The following is a 21,515-nucleotide window of genomic DNA, read 5'->3' as shown; positions in this document are numbered from 1 at the left end:
TCCGTGACAACTCTAAGATCTCTTTCTTGAGTGAAGTTAATTTAAACTTCATCATTTTCTATGTATAGTTGGGACCACGTTTTCCAATATGCATCACAGTGCACTGATCAAAACTGAATTTAGTCTGCTGTTTTTTTGCTCAATCATCCAGTTCTGTGAGATCCCTTTGTAACTCTTTGCAGTCACCTTTGGACTTAACTATCATGAGTAATTTTGTACTACAAATTTGCTACCTCATTGTTTACCACAAGCACACTACAGCAACTGGATCATCCTTGTCACCATTGCTTGTTGACACCCTCAAAGAATTCTAGAAGCTCAGTGAGGCATGCTTCCCATATTTAAAACCTGAGTTGACTCTTCCCCAACATATCACGTTCCTCTCTGTGCCTGATAATTTTGTTCTTTACTATCATGTCAACCAGTTTACCTGAAACTGATGTTACACGTATTGGCCTTGACACAAAAACTATGTCTACACTAGAAGCACCTGTCGACAGAAGTTACTGTGGACAGGGAAATCTCGACGGAACCTCTGCCAACAGATTGCATCTACTTGCTCTGTCGACAGAGAACTGTCAGACTGCACTGCCTTCTTGTGACAGCAAGTGGAATGGCAGCTCTGCAAGGAGGGCTGCCTGGTGACCAGAAGCCCTCTCTGTCAACAGAAGTGTCCACACTGCATTGTTGTCACCACTACTCTATCGAGAGATTGAGGGATAATACTGTGGAGGCAAATGCAGAGTTCTGTAGAGAATCTGTGGACAGAATGCTTTAAGTGTGTAGACGCTCCCTGAGTTATGTCGACTGAAGGCCCCTTTTGTTGACAAAACTCTCTAGTGTAGAGCCAGCCAGAATGAAAAGCTGCAGAATGATGACATGTCGAAACCAAAATTAACGGAAATATTTTCCAATTTCAAAAGAGATAAGGTATGTGAAACTAAGATTTTATTTTGTGTGAATCAAGATCACCTATCCCTAATGTGTGTCTATATCTAGAAAATGAAAACTATGTAGTAATATCTTGAAGTCTTTGAACAGTAATCACTCAATACTCTGGCCAGCAGAATACTGGTGATCAGCTGTTGAGGATGTACAAGAAACTCCATATACATATTTACCTTTTGCACTCAAACAACAGCCAAACTAAATGAAGCAGGGGGGTTTGATGTCTTTCTTCATTTCAGCCATGATTGTGGAATAAAATGGAATGTTAGGTATTTTCATTCTTTTTATGTAGTAAATATTTTTTGCCACTGCTGCTGAGAAAACTTTCTATGAGGTTATTTGGATAAATATTTACAACAAAAGAATGCCAGGCAGGTCTTATGACCACCAATAATATGAAATCCTGGACCAGAAATAGGTAAGAGACAAAATAAAATGGCAAATGTCTTGGTACTGAACAAACAGTTGTGACTCCAGGCAATGCAGCACTTCACACTGCTTGTTTGTTTTTCAGATTCAATGGAATTTCCTAGAAGGTTTTCCTGTTATTGGTCCACCTATCTCTCAGATCCAAACTTCAGCACATTTTGAACCTTTTAGCATTTATTAAAAATTGCAGATGCCAGCAGATATGAGAATTGAAGATGAATTGGGATCACATGTCTCAATGAATCATTTCTCATATACCAATTCACATTTTTACCACTTTCAAACTTCAGTTTATTTTCTTTATTGCTTCTGTATACACTGTTTTTCCTCTCTAGCTATATGCAAATCATTATTTATAACTCTGAAGAATTCTCTCTCTCCAGTTTACCTGATACTGTAAAGTATATTTGAGGTGTTGTTTTTATTTTCATCTACCAACCAAACTGTATGGTAAATAGGTTTACAAGGTTATATGAAAACAGATTAACAAGCAGAAAGATCTAAATAGCTCTTGCCACCCAAATACAAACAGTATAGGAAAAACATGGCATATCATCTTTGGTTCACTGAGCTGTAGAAATGTACCCTATGCATCACAGTACTGGCTCCTTTTTCATACAGCATTTATAAAAATATACCACCATAATAAAATAATGCTTCATTACAGAATGTCAAATTTTCCAAAAGACTGCATCAAAGCAACAATCAAGATAATTTCATACCAATGAAATTGGTGTATGACTTCATGACTGGCTGTATAAAGTATAGTAAGGAATTAATGTCTGAAGATGTAAATTACATATACATACCTAATTCAGGAAAGTACTCCAGTACTGCTTAAGTGCATTCCTATTCAACAAAGTACTTAAGAATGTGTTTAAGTGATTTGCTGAGTTGGGAACAATTATAGAGGTGACCATAAAGAATTTAGCATTTACTAGAGTTACCAGGTGTGCTGAGACACCATAGTTATTTTCCAGTTACAAGTGCAGGAAATAATTGCACTGTCTCAGAGAATGCTGAGGCATAAAATAGGAAAATAAGGGACTGATTATGGTGCCTGGGGATTGGGAGAAGGGAAGGTGCATGTGTGTTTGCACATGCATAGATAGGAATATTCTGTTGTTCCTAGGTTGTCTGGGGATTCTGTGTACTAGTATCCCAATGAATGTTGCTGCAACAGTCCAGTACACATCATCAACATATATGCACACACAATGCCCTTGTATGCAACTGCACAATTTAGTTGATAAACATACAAAACACTGACCAAGGCATAAATGCACAAGTACCTTCCCTGCATTTCCCTCTGTTGTCTTCTTTTCTCTCCCTTCTTTACAATTTAACAACCAAATGCAGGGGGAAAAGTATAAGAAACTGATTTTCTTATAGAATAAACTCTTAAGAGGTTAGTGTGTGTTTATGTGGGTGTGTGTATTCATATTTTCAACTTTATGACGCAAAATAAATTCATTAATACCAATGCTAAATTTTAACTTGCTCTCCAGAAGTTAAAATCACTGCAACATTGTGCTACATTTTATTACATTCAGAGCACTGAGAGGAACCTATAATCATAAATAATATACTACATTCAGTTGAAACCTATAAAACAGTAGTACATCAAAATCTGCTTTTTACCTGACACAGTGAGCTCATTTTTGTTGTAAGTAAATCACATCAATGTAAACAAGAACTTTGGAAAACACTAGTGTGGATTCAGAGTATTATTCAAGAGAGTCATAAATCTTAAGTTTCTGAATGAAAAAGAATGACACTATGCCATCTCTTAGATCAGATTTTCAGCATCCAAGAAATATCTTATTAGTATGTATCCTACTGTTTACAGCACTACTCATTGAGATGCCAGAACACAGAATTGCCAAACAACTGAACATGGACAGATGGGTAAAGCTTTTTATGATGTTCCCACAATGGCTGTTTTCATTACATGCCTCAAAGAAAACACAGATGTATATGACCCCTTGTAATTTTCCTTTACTAAGTTGGTATGCTTAATTGAATAAGACACAGTTCAGCAGCAGGTCCGAAGAAGTCGAGAATCTTGATTTATGACCTCAGAGAGATAGCAATCAATTGAATGAATTTGGTGTAAAATACCTTCAAACAACAAAATCAGAAACAAAAACAATCTCATCATTTGACAATTACGGTAACTTCTAAACGTTACACCTCCAGTTCAAATTAATTTTACAGCATTATCTCTGATGAGAAGATAAGCACAGTCAGAAATCTGAGAATTTGTTACTCAGTTGTCAGGATTTTACTTGTCTTTATGGCTACGTCTACACGTGCCCCAAACTTTGATATGGCCACGCAAATGGCCATTTCGAAGTTTACTAATGAAGCGCTGAAATGCATATTCAGCGCTTCATTAGCATGCGGGCAGCCACGGCACTTCGAAATTGACGCACCTCGCCGCCGCACGTCTCGTCCAGACGGGGCTCCTTTTCGAAAGGACACCACCTACTTCAAAGTCCCCTTATTCCCATCAGCTGATGGGAATAATGGGACTTCGAAGTAGGTGGCACGTCAATTTCGAAGTGCCGCGGCCGCCCCCATGCTAATGAAGTGCTGAATATGCATTTCAGCGCTTCATTAGTAAACTTCAAAATGGCCATTTGCGTGGCCATTTCGAAGTTTGGGGCATGTGCAGATGTAGCCATAAAGACAAGTAAAATCCTGACAACTGAGTAACAAATTCTCAGATTTCTGACTGTGCTTATCAGCTGATGGGAATAAGGGGACTTCGAAGTAGGCGGCGTCCTTTCGAAAAGGAGCCCCGTCTGGACGAGACGCGCGGCAGTGAGGCGCGTCAATTTTGAAGTGCCGTGGCCGCCCGCATGCTAATGAAGCACTGAATATGCATTTCAGCGCTTCATTAGTAAACTTCGAAATGGCCATTTGCGTGGCCATTTCGAAGTTTGGGGCACGTGTAGACACGGCCTATATGTCCATAATAATCTAATCTTCGGTCAGATAAAGGCAAACATAATCTATCACTCTGTGGGATCAAGAGTTACAATACAAAGTTTATACTGCAGGGCACCATTGGTGCAATGGCTTTAGACTGAAACACTGTGTCAAAAAGATCACATAGAAAATCTTTACTCTAAGTGCCCATATTGGCCACGTCTACAAGGCCAGCTTTTGCTGACAAAACTTGCCGAGCATCTACATGTTTAAAGCGCTCCATCCCTTGAGAGTTTGTTGACAAAACTCAGCTGTTCAGCCAGCAGCATTATACCCCTTCCCAGTCAGGTATAATGCCTCTGTCAACAGTGTTTTGTTTACAGTGTGTGTATGTGGACACTTCTGTCAACAGAGAGGGCTTCCAGCTCCCTAGGCAGTCCTGTTTGCAGAGCTGCTGGTCAGCTTTCTGTTGACAAAGGTCAGGGCAGTCTGGCTGCTCTCTGTTGACAGAGCAGATTGCTCTGTTTATCTGCTTTTGTGTGTAGAAGCTATCTGCCAACACAAGTTTTGAGAGGGTTTCTCTGTTGACAGTAACCTCTGTCAATGGAAGCTGCCCATGTAGACATAGCTATTATGTCATCATACAAACCTAAGCATAGCTACATACTACAGGTTGAATCTATCTCATCTAACACTCTTGGGACCTGACCAGTGCCAGACAAGAGAATTTGCCAGACAATGGGAGGTCAATATTTCCTAGCACATTACCCACTCTTCCACTGCTTACTGGGCTCTTAGAAGATATTTAGGGCCAAATTTCAGCTAAATAACAGCACAGAACACTGAGGGCCGGAGCTGGTGGCTATAAACAAACTGTATGGGGGTACAGGAAACTTGGCCACACCCATGATAAGTGGTCATCTGGCTAACTAAAATCAGGCTGGATTACAGAGTTTGCCAAATAAGAGAGTTCCAGATGAGAGAGGTTCAACCTGTAGGGGATTTCATTCAGCTTTCCTCTACTAGTATTGCTATTAAAAGAGATACCCAGCCTGGACCTCTCTCACTAAAGTACAGCTGAGCTAATAGCGGAAAACATTTTCTTTACCCATTCCAGAATATATTTGGGTTAACTATAATCCAACCACAATTGGGGTAACTATAATCCAACCCTTTTGTATACCCTTTCTGTAACTGTTTGAGCACTTGTGCCTTACTCAGTTCAGTATTCTCAAAAATGAGTTTTAATGTTACAGACTAGAATATTCAGCAAAAGCAAATTAACAACTCAAGTTGACTGTCCAACTCACTCTACTCTAGCTGCTCATCCAATCAGGCAACATAAAAAAGAAAAAACAAACAAAATAGTGCAAGAGTACAAATAATGCAGGCGTAGCGGGAGCTATCCAGTTTATTGCACTGAAGGCAGAATGTATTACCAGCTGTCTAGGAATTCCATGCAAGGACCTCATGGTCCTCAGAGTCACATTATGGGCTCTTGAGAACAGAATGGCCAACCTTCAGCAGTTAAAAGACACAGACAAGTACATGATGGAGACTTTCAGGGACATAATACAGCAGACCCGTGCTAGCGTCTGTGCTGTTGAGGAGGAAGAAATCCTGGAAATGGAGAATAAGAAACTGGGACAGATAGAAATAACCCCATACTTGAGACTCTCCTTTTAGATGATGTCCTGGCATTCTCTTGCAGTGAAGATACCTCTCCAGAACAGGGAAGCCTGTTATTAAGAAGAGACGGGTAATAATAATGGATTATTTGATTATTATAAATATAGATAGCTGAGTTTGTGAAGACCAAGAGAACTGAATGGTAAATTGGCTGTGAGGCATGAAGCTTGCAGACTTCTTAAAACATCCAGACAGATTTATGTACAGTGCTGGGTTGGAATCAGCCATGACAGTACATCTTGCTAGCAGTGACATAGTCAAAGGTAGGAGAGAGGTCTTCGAGGCTAAAGATAGGCTGCTAAGTACAAGATTAAAATCTAGGATGTCCTCGGAACACAAATATGAAAATTGATAACATCTAACTTAAATCAGCATCTGTAAGAGATAACTAGTGGATAGCTAATGTAATACCAATTTTTTTCTAAAAAAAGCTTTCTTAGGTGATCCTGGTAATTAACGTTAGTACTAGGCAAACTGACGGAAACTCTTGGAAAGAACAGAATTATTGGATACACAGATGAACATGATGCATCAGGGAAAAGTCAAAAATCATTTTCTAAATAGCAATCATGCCTCAGCAGTCTATTAGAATGCTTTGAGTGAGTGGAAAAGAGTGTGGACACATGTGGAAAAGACTGTCTGTGGATATAGTGCATTTGGACTTGCAGAAAGCCTGTGCCATAGTCATCACCAAAGACTTATGCAAAGAAGGAAGATAAGAGGGAAGTTCCTGGCACGGATCAATAAATGGTTAAAACATAAGAATCAAAATGTAGGCACAAATGGTCAATTTTCATAGTGAAAAGAGGTAAATTGAAGGATCTACCAAGAACTGGAACCTCTGTTGTTCCAAATATTCATAAACGAGTTTACCGGTGAGGTGTCAAATTTTGAAATGATACAAAATTACTCAAGAAAGTTAAGGCCAAAGCTGATTACAAAGAGATCTCACAATAGTGGGGTGACTGGGCAACAATATGGAAGATGTTTGATAAATGCAAAGTAATGCATATTAGAAAACACCATCTTTACTACATATAGAAAATGATGGGGTTTAAATTAGCTGCTACTATTCAAGAAAAGAGCTCTTGGCATCATCATGGATAGTTCTCTAAAAACATCTGCTACATTTGTAGTAGCAGTCAAAAACAACTAAAACAATGTTGGTAACTATTAGTAAAGGGATAGATAACAAGACAAAGTATAAATCCACTCTATAAATTCACGGTATATCTTCACCTTGAATACTGCATGCAGTTCTGATTGCCCCATCTCAAAAGAAAAAGCAGAACTGGAAAAGATACAGAGAAGAGTTACAAACATTATACGAGTTTCCACATGAGGAGAGATTAAGATGAAAGGAACTGCTCACCATAGAAAAGAGCTGACTAAGACAGGCTACGATAGAGGTCTCTAAAATCATTAAACCCACAGAGGAAGTATATAAGGAAGTGTTTTCATCCCTTCACATAAGAACCAAAGTTCATGGAATGAAATTAACAAGCTACAAGTTTAAACCAAACATAAGGAAGTACTTCTTCACACAACTTACAGTCATCTTGTGGAACCCATTGCCATCAGATGTTATGAAAGCCAACAATATAATCAGGTTCAAAAAATAATTGGATACTTTCATGGAGGATAGATGCATCAATGACTACTGGCCAAGACAGTGAGGGATGCAGCCATATGCTCTAGTACTCACTAAACCTTTGACTGCCAGAAGCTGAGATTGAATGATGGGATGAGTCACTCAGTTAAAAGATCAATTCTGTTCATTCACTCTGAAGCACCTGTTACCAGCCACTGTTAGAAGACTGGACACTGAGTTAGGTGGACCACTGTCCTGACTCAGCATAGCTATACTCATGATTTATGAGCCCAGCAAACTCTCTGCAAATTGTGAACAGCAAATGTCAGCAAGAAACTGTTCATTAATCTGCAGACCAAGAGTAAGTCACTGGGGAAATGCCATATATTTTTTCATAATAAATTAAGATGATAATTTCACAATCAGAAAAAAGATTACATTAATTCCTTACATTATTTGGTGGAAATTGTTTACTGAACTGACACCTGACTACTTCAACCATTATACCATGAAATAAGCAAGAATCAGAAGACTTTGTTAGAGGGTGCATTCTGGCAATTAAGGAGTTAAGTCCCTGCTCACACAGGTGTGTTAGGGGAAACCAATAAGGTTTTAAGATGGAAGACAAGAGTATTGGAAGGAATGCAGGATCTCCTTACTATTTTTCTTCTATTTATTTATGCCATGCCATGTCATTACTCTTTTTCTCTTCTTGTTGCCAATATACTCTAAAGAACAAAACCTTTTAGAATAAAACTGCTGACAGACGGATTGTTCTTTCATCAGCAGTACCAGCTGATCTGTGCCGGCAATACACTCTTTTATACAAATGAAATTCAGACATGAGGTGGCAGTGACTTTAGCACCTAACAAATTATTTTGTTAGTCTTTAAAGTGCTACTGGACTGCCTTTTTGTGTGCCACAATAAAATTGATCAAAGAAAAACCACACACTGCCTCATTAGATCACTCTTCTTGTGACAAACATTCGAGCATTGTTTGCAGATGTTGTGATGATAATGTCAAGTACAATAAGGTAAAGTGTCAGATTGTGATCCCCCACACACTTACTGAGACTGGGTGTAGATGCCCATACAAGTAGTCCCAAAGAAACTATTTGCTGTGACTCTGTTCATCAATCAAAGTAATCATAAACAGACCCTTAAAAAGTCAGCATTCACCAACCATTGGTGGACAACAGTATCTGAAGCCCCAGCTGTATGTTCATATACTTGGAATAAGAGCTGAGTATCTTTGGGTTCACAGTTCAGACAGGCCATGTCTATATTGTGCCACGGGCATGGAAGTAGGGTGTAGGGGGTGCTGCAGCACTCCCAGGTTTTTCTCCCAGCTTTGTCACACCTAGAGGCTGGCCCCACTGCTCTATCCGCCAGCCCTGTGATCCCACCACCAAGCCAGGGCTTTGCGACGGAACCCCAGCTGTGGCCCCAACCTCCTGGGAGGACACCATTTGCAGCAATGGAGTCCAATCCATTCCTTCTGGAAGAGTTGGCAACCTGATCTCAACAGGTCTAAAAGGGGGTGGGCACAGCTCAGCATCCCAACCCCAAAAATAGTTCCAGCACCACTGGACTGCACACATTACAACAGCGCAGGTGTAAGATGTGCTCTGTGGCCATGCTTTACTGCTAAAGAGAACTCTCCTGGGCTACGTCTACACGTGCACGCTACATCAAAATAGTCTATTTCGATGAATAACGTCTACACGTCATCCAGGACTGGCAACGTCGACGTTCAACTTCGACTTTGGGCAGCACCATATCGAAATAGGCGCTGCGAGGGAACGTCTACACGCCAAAGTAGCACACATCGAAATAAGAGTGCCAGGAACAGCTGCAGACAGGGTCACAGGGTGGATTCAACAGCAAGCCGCTCCCTTAAAGGGCCCCTCCCAGACACAGTTACAACACAAGATCCACAGAGCCGACAACTGGTTGCAGACCCTGTGCATGCAGCATGGATCCCCAGCTGCCACAGCAGCAGCCAGAAGCCCTGGGCTAAGGGCTGCTGCACACAGTGACCATTGAGCCCCGCAGGGGCTGGAGAGAGAGTGTCTCTCAACCCCTCAGCTGATGGCTGCCATGGCGGACCCCGCTATTTTGATGTTGCGGGACGCGGATCGTCTATACGTGCCCTACTTCGACGTTCAACTTCGAAGTAGGGCGCTATTCCCATCCCCTCATGGGGTTAGCGACTGTGACGTCTTGCCGCCTAACGTTAATTTCAACTTCGAAATAGTGCCCAACACGTGTAGCCGTGACGGGCGCTATTTCGAAGTTGGCGCTGCTACTTCGAAGTAGCGTGCACGTGTAGACACGGCCCTGGAGATGTAATAAAGCCATCTACAATGAAGGGGAAAAACTTTATCCTCGGGAATTCAGCTCCCACGAAGCACAGTCCACACCAGCCCTTGTTCTCATTACAACTTTTGTTGTTTTGGGGGAGTGTTTTTTTCCCACACCCACAAGTGAGAAAAATTTTAACAACAAAAGTGCCACTGTAGACAAAGTCATAGTGTTTGGTTCAAGCCTTGACTCCTTGGCTGCTCTGGAATACAACCAATTGATATGTTATACTGTAAGAACCAGCAGCAGCCCGGCACCTGTGGATGAGTGATGAAAACATCATACATTGTTGGCAGGTTCAAAACCTGTTGACTTCAGAGTGGCTTTGGTGTGCATAAGCAATGCAGAATCAGGCCACGGAATAGCAGACTTTAATGATACTAACATCTTTTAATGGGATATATTGTCATCTAGTACAACCCTAATAAATTTGTTACTCCATATTGCCCATCCAAAGCACTATACAATCATATGCCAGGACCTCCAAAATCATGCAACTGACTTCAGTATCATGAGATTCTAAACAATAATAAATTTGGGATACTTCTTTTTTGTTTGCAATCTGTTTTTTGACCCATTATAGACATATCTTCCAGCTTTCCTCCACGACAACAAAGATGTGGATTTTTGTTTAAATGACAGCTGAGATTTTCATGTGATCTCATGACTCTAGGAATGGGAGCTTTATTTTTTTTAAAGAACTATAGCAAGATCCACAGTGAAACCATAATAGCTGGCAACACCAACAAAACATATCAGGTATTTTCCGCAGTCATTAGGTTATTTGACGAATATCTTCATTGTAATCATGGTGAGTGAAGTTCATTCTGTGTAGACACATACCACAGGGCCTTTGCAACAGTTCGGTTTCATTTAAGACTCAAATTAAGACTTAAGCAGTGCATACAACTTATGTTGGCCCTCTACACAAGCGTGAATTTCATCCACAATGGACATTGATCTTGCGACAACTGGTACTGCTTTTACATCAGGTATAAATTCATGCATAATGCATACTTTAGAAAAATAAAATGAGTGTACACCTGCCAGGCATTAACAACTCTCTTGCTGAATAAACCACAAGAAAATTGCATAGAAAATTAATCCAATTTTTCAAACCCATCCTCATCCAAAGATTATAGTATTATATACTGCATTAGCTAGCTGATGCAATAGCTTAAAATACCTCACTATCAACACATGCCAAGATGATATATACAGCATAAAAATTCAAGAAAACGATACATCATTTTTAATCAATTTCTCAATAACAACTAAATATTTGCTTCATAATAAAAAGGCCTAGGTGCAACAGCTAATCATAATGTGCACATTAGTCAGAGTAGTTGGGAAAAACAAAACTGAGAATCTTCACACGCCAGTCAGTAAGAAATCATACCAAGTAGTGATTTTTAGTGGATATAACCTTATGTATAAAGGGATACAGAACCACTGATTACATTCAAGTGGTTCTCAATGGATTTTTTCCCTCATCATTTGTGACTTTAAAACATTACAGTGTGTATTCCAAGCATCTTTTCTTTCCAATTTGAGGCATACAGTTGTAGAGCTCAAAAATATATTTTACACAGGTGACAATATATTGAGAATTTAAAGGCTGCCATTGAAAATTGTCATTGAAACCTATGGCAGTCAAGAAAGCAAATGGGAGATAGTGACATATTAACTATGTTATATATACATAGGCAAATTCAAAGCAGCAAACAGAGCCTGAGGTGACTAGCAAAGAGCCAGATGCTGCCGCTGGAAAAATGTGCAGAAATGTCCCCACTGTTCTCCCATAAAAAGAAGGTAGCACGGCAATGTGGGGAATGTAAGATGGTCTTCCTCATTCCCCATGCTTAACGAATCTTGCAGTAATCACACTCAAAAGAAATGCTGGTGTCTGGGCAAAAAGTTTAGCTGGAGAAAGACATGTGAGGTGAAACATTCACAAGTACAGGGGGCAGGGTGTCTGACAGACAGACAAGGTGGGCTGGGGTCAGCTCTGGGCCCCTGGAAGGGGCAGAGCCTCAGGTAGGAGCAGGGCCTCAGTGGAAGGGGAGGGACCTAAGGCCTAACCTCCCTGCTAGTAGTGGCAGTCAGAAGCTCTGACCCTTTTACATTACCAGGCCCCAGGGCAATGGCCCCTTTATTCACCCACCCACCCACCCACCCTGTATCTGTGGACCTGTCAGGAGCTACAGAACTAGCATAATTCTAGGGAAGTGCTCCTCAACCAGTGTGCTGTGGCAATTAGTGTGCCTCTAAGCCATGCGCCAGGAGTGTCGTCCACCACTCTGCACATGCACCCCACCACATGGTGGGAAAAGCCCATGGTGGTGGTCACAGTGGCGGTGGTGGTGGCTGTGGTGAGTTGCCAGCATCGAGTTAGAACGAGAGGGTGTGGCTGGCTCTGCGGGACAGGTGCGGGATTGGGTTACACTGGGGTACTGGGAATGCCCGGCTCTGGAGGAGGGCAGAGAGATAGGGTTAGAGCAGGGGACTGGAAGTGCCTGGCTCTAGGGGAGGGCACTGAGTTACAGTGGAGGGGGCTGAGGCTGCCTGGCTCTGGGGGAGCAGGAGGGGATTGGGTTATATGTATTGGTTGTGCCGTGGAATTATGATGAGAGCTAAAGTGTGCCACAATGTGATAAAGGTTACTGAGAATGTTCTAGGGCATAGTGTCAGCAATAACAGACTCCACCCCCCACAAAAGACATTGTAAGGAAGGGTGCTCAGGCCAGTAATGGCCATTGGGTCCCACATTATGCAGCTACAGCAGCTACCAACCTTTCTTGAGAAATGTTGCTTTGTTACAGTCCAGAGGGTCTGGTTTCTGCAAAGACATTGCAGCAGTATTCCATGGCGTATTGCGCATTACTGAAAGAAAACTACTCCAGTTCTGTGAAGCAGGACAAGTTGTGGGGAGGGGTCATCTTCTCAGGTGAAGCTGGAAGTGGAGGATTAGTGGTTTCTTAACCACTAACCTTGAATGGAGCATGAGATTTGAGGTATTGCCAGCAGCAATTGTGTTTCTTTGAGTATCTAGTCATAATTACCTCTATACGGTTATTTTCTTTCTGGATAGAGCATGTTTTTCCACACTGTTTGTATGTGTATAAGGGGAACGTACAAGAATGGAGCTGGTGAAGGCTCTATTTAGTTGACGGTAAGAGGCACTGGTGCGCTTGACTCCTAAGGTGCAACATGTCTGTCTGACTTTTATGGAGACTAGGATGGAACTGAGCTGTCAGACAGGCCAGGCAAGATGGAAACTTTCTCCAACATATCGTAATCTAGGGTGGGAAGTGGGTGGACTATGTTTTGGTTTATTCTGACATTTGAAATTAGGTCATTTCTGAAAGTCTTTATGGCCCAAGCAGTCAGTCTTGGGCTCTCTATTGTCCAGTAACTGGTTTGTTTTATTCTCCTGTCTGGGGACTGAAGGGGATAAGAAGAGTTGTCCATTCTTTACCTCTATGACATGATGATAACTTGGAGTCTCTCAAGCAGCAGGAGTTGCCTTAATGGAGATGGGCCTGGGAGGAAGTGGGAGGAAATGAATGTTATGCAATCACAACTCTTCATACCATGTCTTTAAACATCTTTCAGACCAGAGGCTGTAGAAGGGGAAGAGACTCAGTGCTGATGGAAAGTCTTGGAAGCAGAAGTTCTTAGACAACACTCTCAGAGTCAAACTTCATTCCTAGTGAAATCAATGCAGTAGACCTTTCTTGCACAAGGGCTAATTTGGCCCATGATCTCAAAAGGCTAAGAAAGGGCAAAAAAGGAGGAAAGTGATACCAAAATATAACATTTATAATGGAAAGTGCTCAACAGACAGCAATAGACAGAAGAAAAATAGATTAGTTTTAACAGAAACCTCCTTGGCTGAACATAGGAATCCATCTGTCTTGTACAGCTGTCCAATACGAAAGAGTAAAGAGCAGCAAGCTATCTAATGAAGGAAGACAGACCACTCTCTAAAAAAGATCTAGAGAGGAGGCTGAAGATTAGAAGATAAAGTCTAATGTAAGAACCTATATCATCATACTTTAGAGCATATACTTTATTTAATTACTGTGGATTTTACTGGATTAGAATATGGGCGATTAGAAGATGATCGACAAAATCAGGACTAATAATATCTTTATTCAAATCATAAAGGACAACATATGCCTTAGACATGATCCCTCAACAAGAAAAGAGAACAAAGCTCGCCATCGTGGACAGACTGTTAGAAAAAAATTAATAGAGATGGGCATGTTACGTGATAAGAACAGCTAGTACTGTTACATTTATAGCTTTCTAAGAGCGTTGGCAGCATTTATTTATCTCTGTGGATGGTGTCCATCTGTCTAGTTCTATTGAAATGTTTAGACTGTAGAAATTCCTTCAGCACAGCAATAGCTGGAAATGTGACTTCTCTCTGTCTACTTTGTGTACTGTCATTTTTGAGCTAATGTGAAAGCATTAAACAGACACTGAGTTGGAATCTTTATGAAGGTAACAACAAAAATCACACCTCCATTTTAAAGCCAAATCCATAGAAACTGTCAGCATGAAAGTGTAGTTAACATATGACGGGAAGAAATAAGAAATATTTGGCAGGCAACTTTTGTACCTCCCTCCATTGCCACTGTGTCATAAGGTCACAAGGACTTTCACACATTAGTTTTCAGTTACACCTACATAAAACAGATTGCTAAATAATTTGGCTTTAGAATTGCATTCACAGGTAGCTACCAAATTGAACCATTTCACCCTTTTCAGCATTCTATATCATTTGAAAAGAGGGGATTCGCACCACTTATTCTATGTAAAGACACATGAATATTAAATGGATTGTGAAGTTTCCAGGCCATTCTTTCATCTTTCAATGTGCGTCTTATACCTTACCCAAAAGTCCTACTTTTTCATCATCCTGGATGCTAACACATCCAAACAACTTATATTTTCTCAATTAAAAGAACATAATTTAACTGGATTTTTCCATACGCCTAATAATGAATATACCAATTAAAATTCTCCCTGCTAAGTAAAAAGGACAAATTAAATCATTAATCCACTATGTAAGGATCTATACATGGGAAGTCTTACTTCTATGCAGAACTCCTTCAGCTTCAGTGGGGATACATGGATATAAGAATAATATACACAAGCACATTGTTTCACAGTTGAAGGGGTCAGAAAGCGCGAAATCAGAAAAAAGAGCCTGGGAATATTTCGTGTGTAGTTTAGTAAAACTCAGCTGGTTAAAAAGCATACTAACTCCCGAAGATTTTTCACATGAATAGACAAATAAGATCAGTAACTCAGATGGAGGTTACGGGTCTATGTGTCTCAACCTTCTTTTATAAAGTACTCCTTTTTGAAAAAAATTATAAGTAGCCGCACACTTCTCTCACATACCCCTAAGGGTACAGGTACCACTGATTGAGAAACATGGTCCTAAGGTAATTTGAAGTCTTGAAACAAGCTCCATTCAACCTTTCCAGATTACTTTACTCTTTTCAGGAGTCAGACTGGTGTTGCGTACCACCAAGTTACACCTCACTTAAAAACTACTCACTTACAAACACATGCAAAAATATCCCAGAAGACTACTACTGAAAACTTGGTGACTTTCTACCATCTTACTATCAAATAAATGAATCAGAATAGAACTATTGTACTTACATTTCAGCATAAGGCATGTGAAGCAATAGAAACAAGTCATTGCTTGAATGAACTTTGAGATGATACTGAGTTTACTGGTGCTTTTTATGTAGCCTGTTGTAAAAATAGGCAAATCTCTAGATGAGTTGACGTGCCCATGGAAGACCTCGGTGTACCCCCAAGGGTACATGTATCCCTGGCTGAGAAATGCTGGTCTATAACAAGAGTGGGTGGGTAAGGTTTCGTGGCCTGTAATGTGAAAGCGGTCAGACTAGAGAAGCCTAGGTGACTTCCTAGGAAAAGAATTGTTGGCTACAGCTTTGTGGCCTGTCCTGCTTGATAAATCTTTTAAACAATATACATTATGTCAGGACTCCATTCACATTTGTTTTTCATTCAAGAAAACACACAACATCCTTCTTTAAATTAAAAAAATAGAATAAGTATGAATGGATTACTTAATAAGCAAAATCAATCATTCAAGTACAGGTCTGGGTTGTGGTGAAACTGATAGCATAAGGCATGGAGGGAAGTGGGGGTGAACTGGCACAATTAATTAATTGTCATGCCTTCTCTCCTAAGAATGATCCCAACATGTAAACTACCTTACAGGAGGCAGCCAAAGGAAGATAATAAAGACTTGTTTCCATGTTACCCAGGAATTCAGTCAAGCCAGAGGAATACACATCTGCCATGTAAAGTCACTTTGAGCTGCCATATCAACACAAATGGGCCATACCAGGGTCAGGATCCATACCTGTAATTTTTAACTTAACAGAATTGGGATACCATTAAGCATTGCCTATTAGCTCTAGAAATATTTGGGAATGTTCTGACTAAAAACACATTTACATCGATGTGAGACAAATTCCATAAAACCATTATGATGTAACTGCTGTGGTCCCATAGCTGATGACCTGCAAAAGCTAGTTAAGCTTTCTTTATACAAATGCAAAGCACTAAACAGCAACATGCTGGCAGTGGAAGGCATGTCTAGTCCCGATGACTTCTGAAATATCACCTCTTAAATGTCACCAATCCCTCTGTCTAGTAGTGGATGTTTTAACATTGGTTTGGGACTATACGGGCACGTACCAGGTCTTGAACCAGGTTCGTTTTCATTGCCTGACATGTCATTAGGAAGAGCTCCTGTGCAAGAAAGATGTTCAGTGACCTTCTGTAATAATAGCTCTGGCATTTTGCTTTAAGGAACACAGATTTTCTCCTTCCAGGAACCGGTTCTGCAATACTCACTGTGGTGACACCATGATAGGAGGATGTTGGTGGCAGGAATGTCTGGGCTAAAAGCGGCTGTCGGTGTGAGAGAACAATTCACTGGAGGAGCAGACATTGCAGTCTAATGACACCACGTTTGCACTGCTATGTTAGGGATGTGAATCTAAGGTTAAGGTGAAATTTTCAAAGTGCCTGAATGAGTTAGGCACTTCCGTCCTATTTTCAAAAGTGATTTAGGCATTTAGGAGGCTAAATGTCATCATTGTCATTGCAAGTTAATAAGAATTAGGCCTTCCCAGTAATCAAGGCCCCGCCCTGTCCCTCCTCTCTGCACCAAGATTCTGTCCCCAGCCAAGACTGAAACCAGAATGGGACCAGAGAGTTTGCAGGGGCAAAATCAGCCCCCAGCTAGTGTCCCTCCCTCAAGGGCCTGCTGCCCACTTTCCCACAGCTGTCCACACAGCTCTTACCATGGCCAGGCTGTGGCTCCAAGCCTCTCCCCCCCCAGAGGTGTAAGATGAGGGAGAGCTGTGCGGGAAGCTGTGAGGAGTCAGCATGGAGTCATAGACCCTTCACCTGTCCTGGATTGGTCAGAGAGCCTGGTAGTGGGATACTCAGCTGGGGGCTACTTTCAATTCCTCCTCACAAAATTTGCAAGTAGGCAGAGAATTTGTGTGATACCCACAACTGCCCCAGGCACCTCAAAAAGTGGGAGGGCCTGGCACCCTTGCCCACCCAGTTCCAGTGCCACTGCTGGTAAATATTAATGCAAGGAGGATCAAAGCTGATGCATATGTTATCCTAGAATGACCTTCATACTTACCTTAAACCGAACAATTCCAAGGTGTTTGTTTATGACTAGAGTCTTGAGATATTTACAGTTCATTAATCCTGCAAAATATCTTTTGTGCAATAACTCAGTGTCACTCAATAAAATGTTTCCTGCAGAGCAGGGAAGGAACATAAAACAAGTACAAATTAAACCCTTTATAAGTTAATTTGAAAAGTAAACTGAAATAAAGCATGTTGACAGCTACATCCTGCTCAGAAACTGGTAGCCCGCTCTGCTGCAACTTTGTCTGAATAGTGCAAAACAGGTTAGCATGGTAAGAAAAGAAGATGGGTATTTTGGTGGGATGCTTGCCCCACACAGACAGAAAAAAGATTAAGGTAACTTTGGAGAGCTGCACAGAACCCAACCAATCAGAAAAGGGATTACTGAGAGAGCCAGTCAAGGGTAGGCTTGCTGGAGCAGCCAATCAGGACCAGAAAGGGCCATATATATAAAGTGCTGCTGAGCACAGTAGAAGTCAATCTCTTCATGGAGGGCATGGGAGTACTGGATGCTTTAGAGGCAGCACAATGGACAGAGCAGTGCTGAGCAGGGGAGTAAGAGGGAACTCCATTGTAAAGCCCCTGATACAAAGGACCAGGAAGGTACTGGGGCTATAGGCAAGTGGCCCAGGGAAACAGATATAGGGTGTTGAAGGAAAAGCAGTGCATGGCTACTACCTGGAGGGTCCCAGTGGTGGGACTAAGGTCTGCTGATCTCCAGAAGGAGGGAGAGAGTGGAGGGGGGCGCAGCCAAAGGGATGTGTCCACAAGAGGACACCACAGTCCAGGGAGAGACATGGGTCAAAGAGCAGAATTGGCTGTGGTGAGACACCACTTGAGGAGGGAGCATAGGCTGGAAATGATCTAATTCCCAAGACAACAACCAGGAGGTGCTGTAATGGTAAGTTACAACTGTTACAGTAGAAATATGTACAATATGGACATGCATAAGTGTAGCAGTAAGAATCCTTTGGGTCAGGATCCTCAGCGGATGAAAATCACTGTAGCTACCCTGACTTCAATTAAACTATGTCAGTTTGCATAAGTTAAGACAAGGAGCTGAGTGCCCTTGGGTGGGGCCATGAAATTACCTAAAGGTAGCACAACACGATCGGCTGCTGGGCTCATCCATCTGATTACAATATTGAAATATGTTCCTGTTTTTATATCTGTACATTCACATTTCTATACCAATTAAGAAAGATTTTACATTCTACAGATTCGTTTTCTCACATGTGCCGAAAGAGTGTTTTATGTATATGTGTGTGTGTGTATATATATAAACCCATATTTCTACCCACTTTTCTATTGGGTTGGATTACACTGGACAGGTTGGGGGCCCTGCTAATTGCTGGGATGAGAAGTGGGGGCTGATGTAAAAACTTCACTCACCCCGAGTTAAGAATCTGGCCTATGTTTTCAGAGTCACATCTATATTTGTTTTGTGTTTAAAAACAAAGAAAAGACAAAAGCTTATGGTTAACAATCATATAGGTTATGCAGTGACAGAGAGATAGCCATTTTAGTCTGTATTCTATCAAAACAGAAAAACAGTCAAGCAGCACTTTAAAGAGTAATAAAATAATTTATTAGGTGATGAGCTTTCGTGGGACAGATCTACTTCTTCAGATCAAAGAAGAAGTGGGTCTGTCCATGAAAGCTCATCACCTAAAAAATTATTTTGTTACTCTTTAAAGCGCTATTTGACTGCTTTTTTGTTTTTATAGTATGTTATAGTCTCTCATCTGGAAGGACACCCAACACAGCAAAAATGTTTAAAAGAAGCATATTTAAAACAAAAAAGAATTAAATTATGTTGTTCTCTACTCCTCATAATTCAGCTGTAAATTCTGTCTCCATTGCTGAGACAGGGCAATAAGACACGTCTGCCTGAGCACCTGAAAACGAAAGTAGCTTCCTGTGGGAGTCAGTGGCTGTTTTAATAATCCTGAGGAAAACATAAAACTAGTGTATTGCACTTGTAGGCAAAAAGAATAATTCACCAATAGCTCCCCCTCTATTCTCTATTTTATGACCTTCTGTTATGCCGCAAGGATATAAGCATGAACAGGGAGAAAACACTTTCAGGCCATGTCCTCCTTAACATAAGTCTAGTAGCATAGAAGGGCTTGTGTGCCTTGCCTGGAGGCAATAAAAACTTCCTATGATGCAGAAATAATAGTCACAAGTAAAGTTGACAAAATTGCTAGTACTAAATCTAGCTTCAAGTGCTGGTCTCTCAAAACTGTTCATTCTTATGCCCCAGAAAAATTATATTGTTCCCAGAAAAAAGGATGGGCTAAGGTGCACACATCTGCACATTCTGTAAATCCATTTAGCTATTAACTAGTTTAAAACGGTGTTATATTTGGATATTTAACCTTTGGATTATGCAAACTGGAGGAGGCAAAATATTAATCAGGAGAAATTTATTAGCCTTGTGTGACACTGCATCTATATCCAAATAAGTCCCTTAAAAATTAAATGTAATGTTTTAGGAAACTTCCTAAAATGTTTAAAATTGTCACTACAGTCAATCACTCCTACCACATCAAAGACAAAATGTTAAGTAAACTGTCCCTTACATTGGGTAACTAGATCCAGAAAAGTCAAGAGTAAAATACATGCACATTCAGTAAGGCTACTTTTATTACAATGGCATGTTCAAACATTAAATAACCCAGTCCTATAGTGGGGTTCATGAGTGTTAACTACTGCACTGCAAGCAGTGGCATGGACAGAAGTTCCCACCTGAGTGGACCCTGGCTTTGGATCGTTGGACAATGATGGAGGTTGAAGGGGAGCAGGACAGGAGGAACTCCCCCAACCAGCCTGGTGATGGATGCACACGCTGGCTAGGGGACCCAGGGATGCACCTGGAGAGTGGGGTCTGCATGAAGGGGCATGCCCTGTTCTGCTGCCTGCCATGCACGCCAGCCCAGGAGTGGTGTTCCAGTGCAGGTTCTAGCCCAGCTACACACTCCCTGACTGAAGCACCGGGCAGAGCAGGATAAGCCCCGGTGCCTTGGCCCTGCTCCCCACCTGGAGCACTGGGCAAGTCTGAGGAGTGGGACAAGTGCTGGAGCATGAGAAGAGCTGTGGGGTGCTACAGGGTGGGCCGGGATACAAAGTAAGTGGCCACCCATGGCTATTCCCCTGATCGGAACTGGGCATAGTTGCTATCAGATTCCAATGAAAGATGACAACCTATGATTATACAAGTTAAATGTCACCTTCAGGTCAGATCCTCAACTTGGGTAAATTGTCGTAGCAACAACTTCAATGCTGCTTTGTCAATTTACGGCAGCTAAGGATCTGAGTGTATTAGACCCTTATTTTCATTTGCATAACATTACATATAATGTAATTGCCATGGCTTGCTTTACATAGATAGATAGATAGATAGATACAAACAAGATTTAATGTAATGAAGAAGCAATGCATGCTTACAGGTCAGCTGTGGAAGGACACACACACAGGTGTAGGTCCTTCCACAGCTGACCTGTAAACATGTATTACTTCTTCATTACATTAAATCTTGTTTTCTCAGCATCAGTAGGTAGGGTATCTTAAGATTTATATGATTATGCTTTGCCACTAATGCACCTCTAATATCTTTGATGTTACTGTAGAAGAGGTAGCCATTCGTTTGCTGTTTAATATGAAGCTTGGTTGGGACTCCTGGGTTTAAATTACTAGACATACTTTAAATGCCACTTTCAAAAAAATCATTACATGAATTAAAATGTAAAAAAGGTGGAAACAAGTAATTATCAGTTATTTTTTGTTGGGTAATTTGTAACTTCTCTACAACGATAACTAATAGT

General features: G+C 41.1%; 1 protein-coding gene across 2 annotated transcripts in view; it reads right to left on the bottom strand.

The window, feature by feature from the left end:
* Window positions 1-21,515, bottom strand: part of MACROD2 (mono-ADP ribosylhydrolase 2) — a 1,465,546-nt gene that overhangs the window by 360,073 nt on the left and 1,083,958 nt on the right. The window lies entirely within an intron of this gene.

Source organism: Carettochelys insculpta, chromosome 3 (assembly GCF_033958435.1).
Source record: "Carettochelys insculpta isolate YL-2023 chromosome 3, ASM3395843v1, whole genome shotgun sequence".
Classification (NCBI taxonomy): Eukaryota; Metazoa; Chordata; order Testudines; family Carettochelyidae; genus Carettochelys; species Carettochelys insculpta.
The sequence above is the reverse complement of the archived record's forward strand: the minus strand, read 5'-3'. Positions and strand labels throughout refer to the sequence as shown.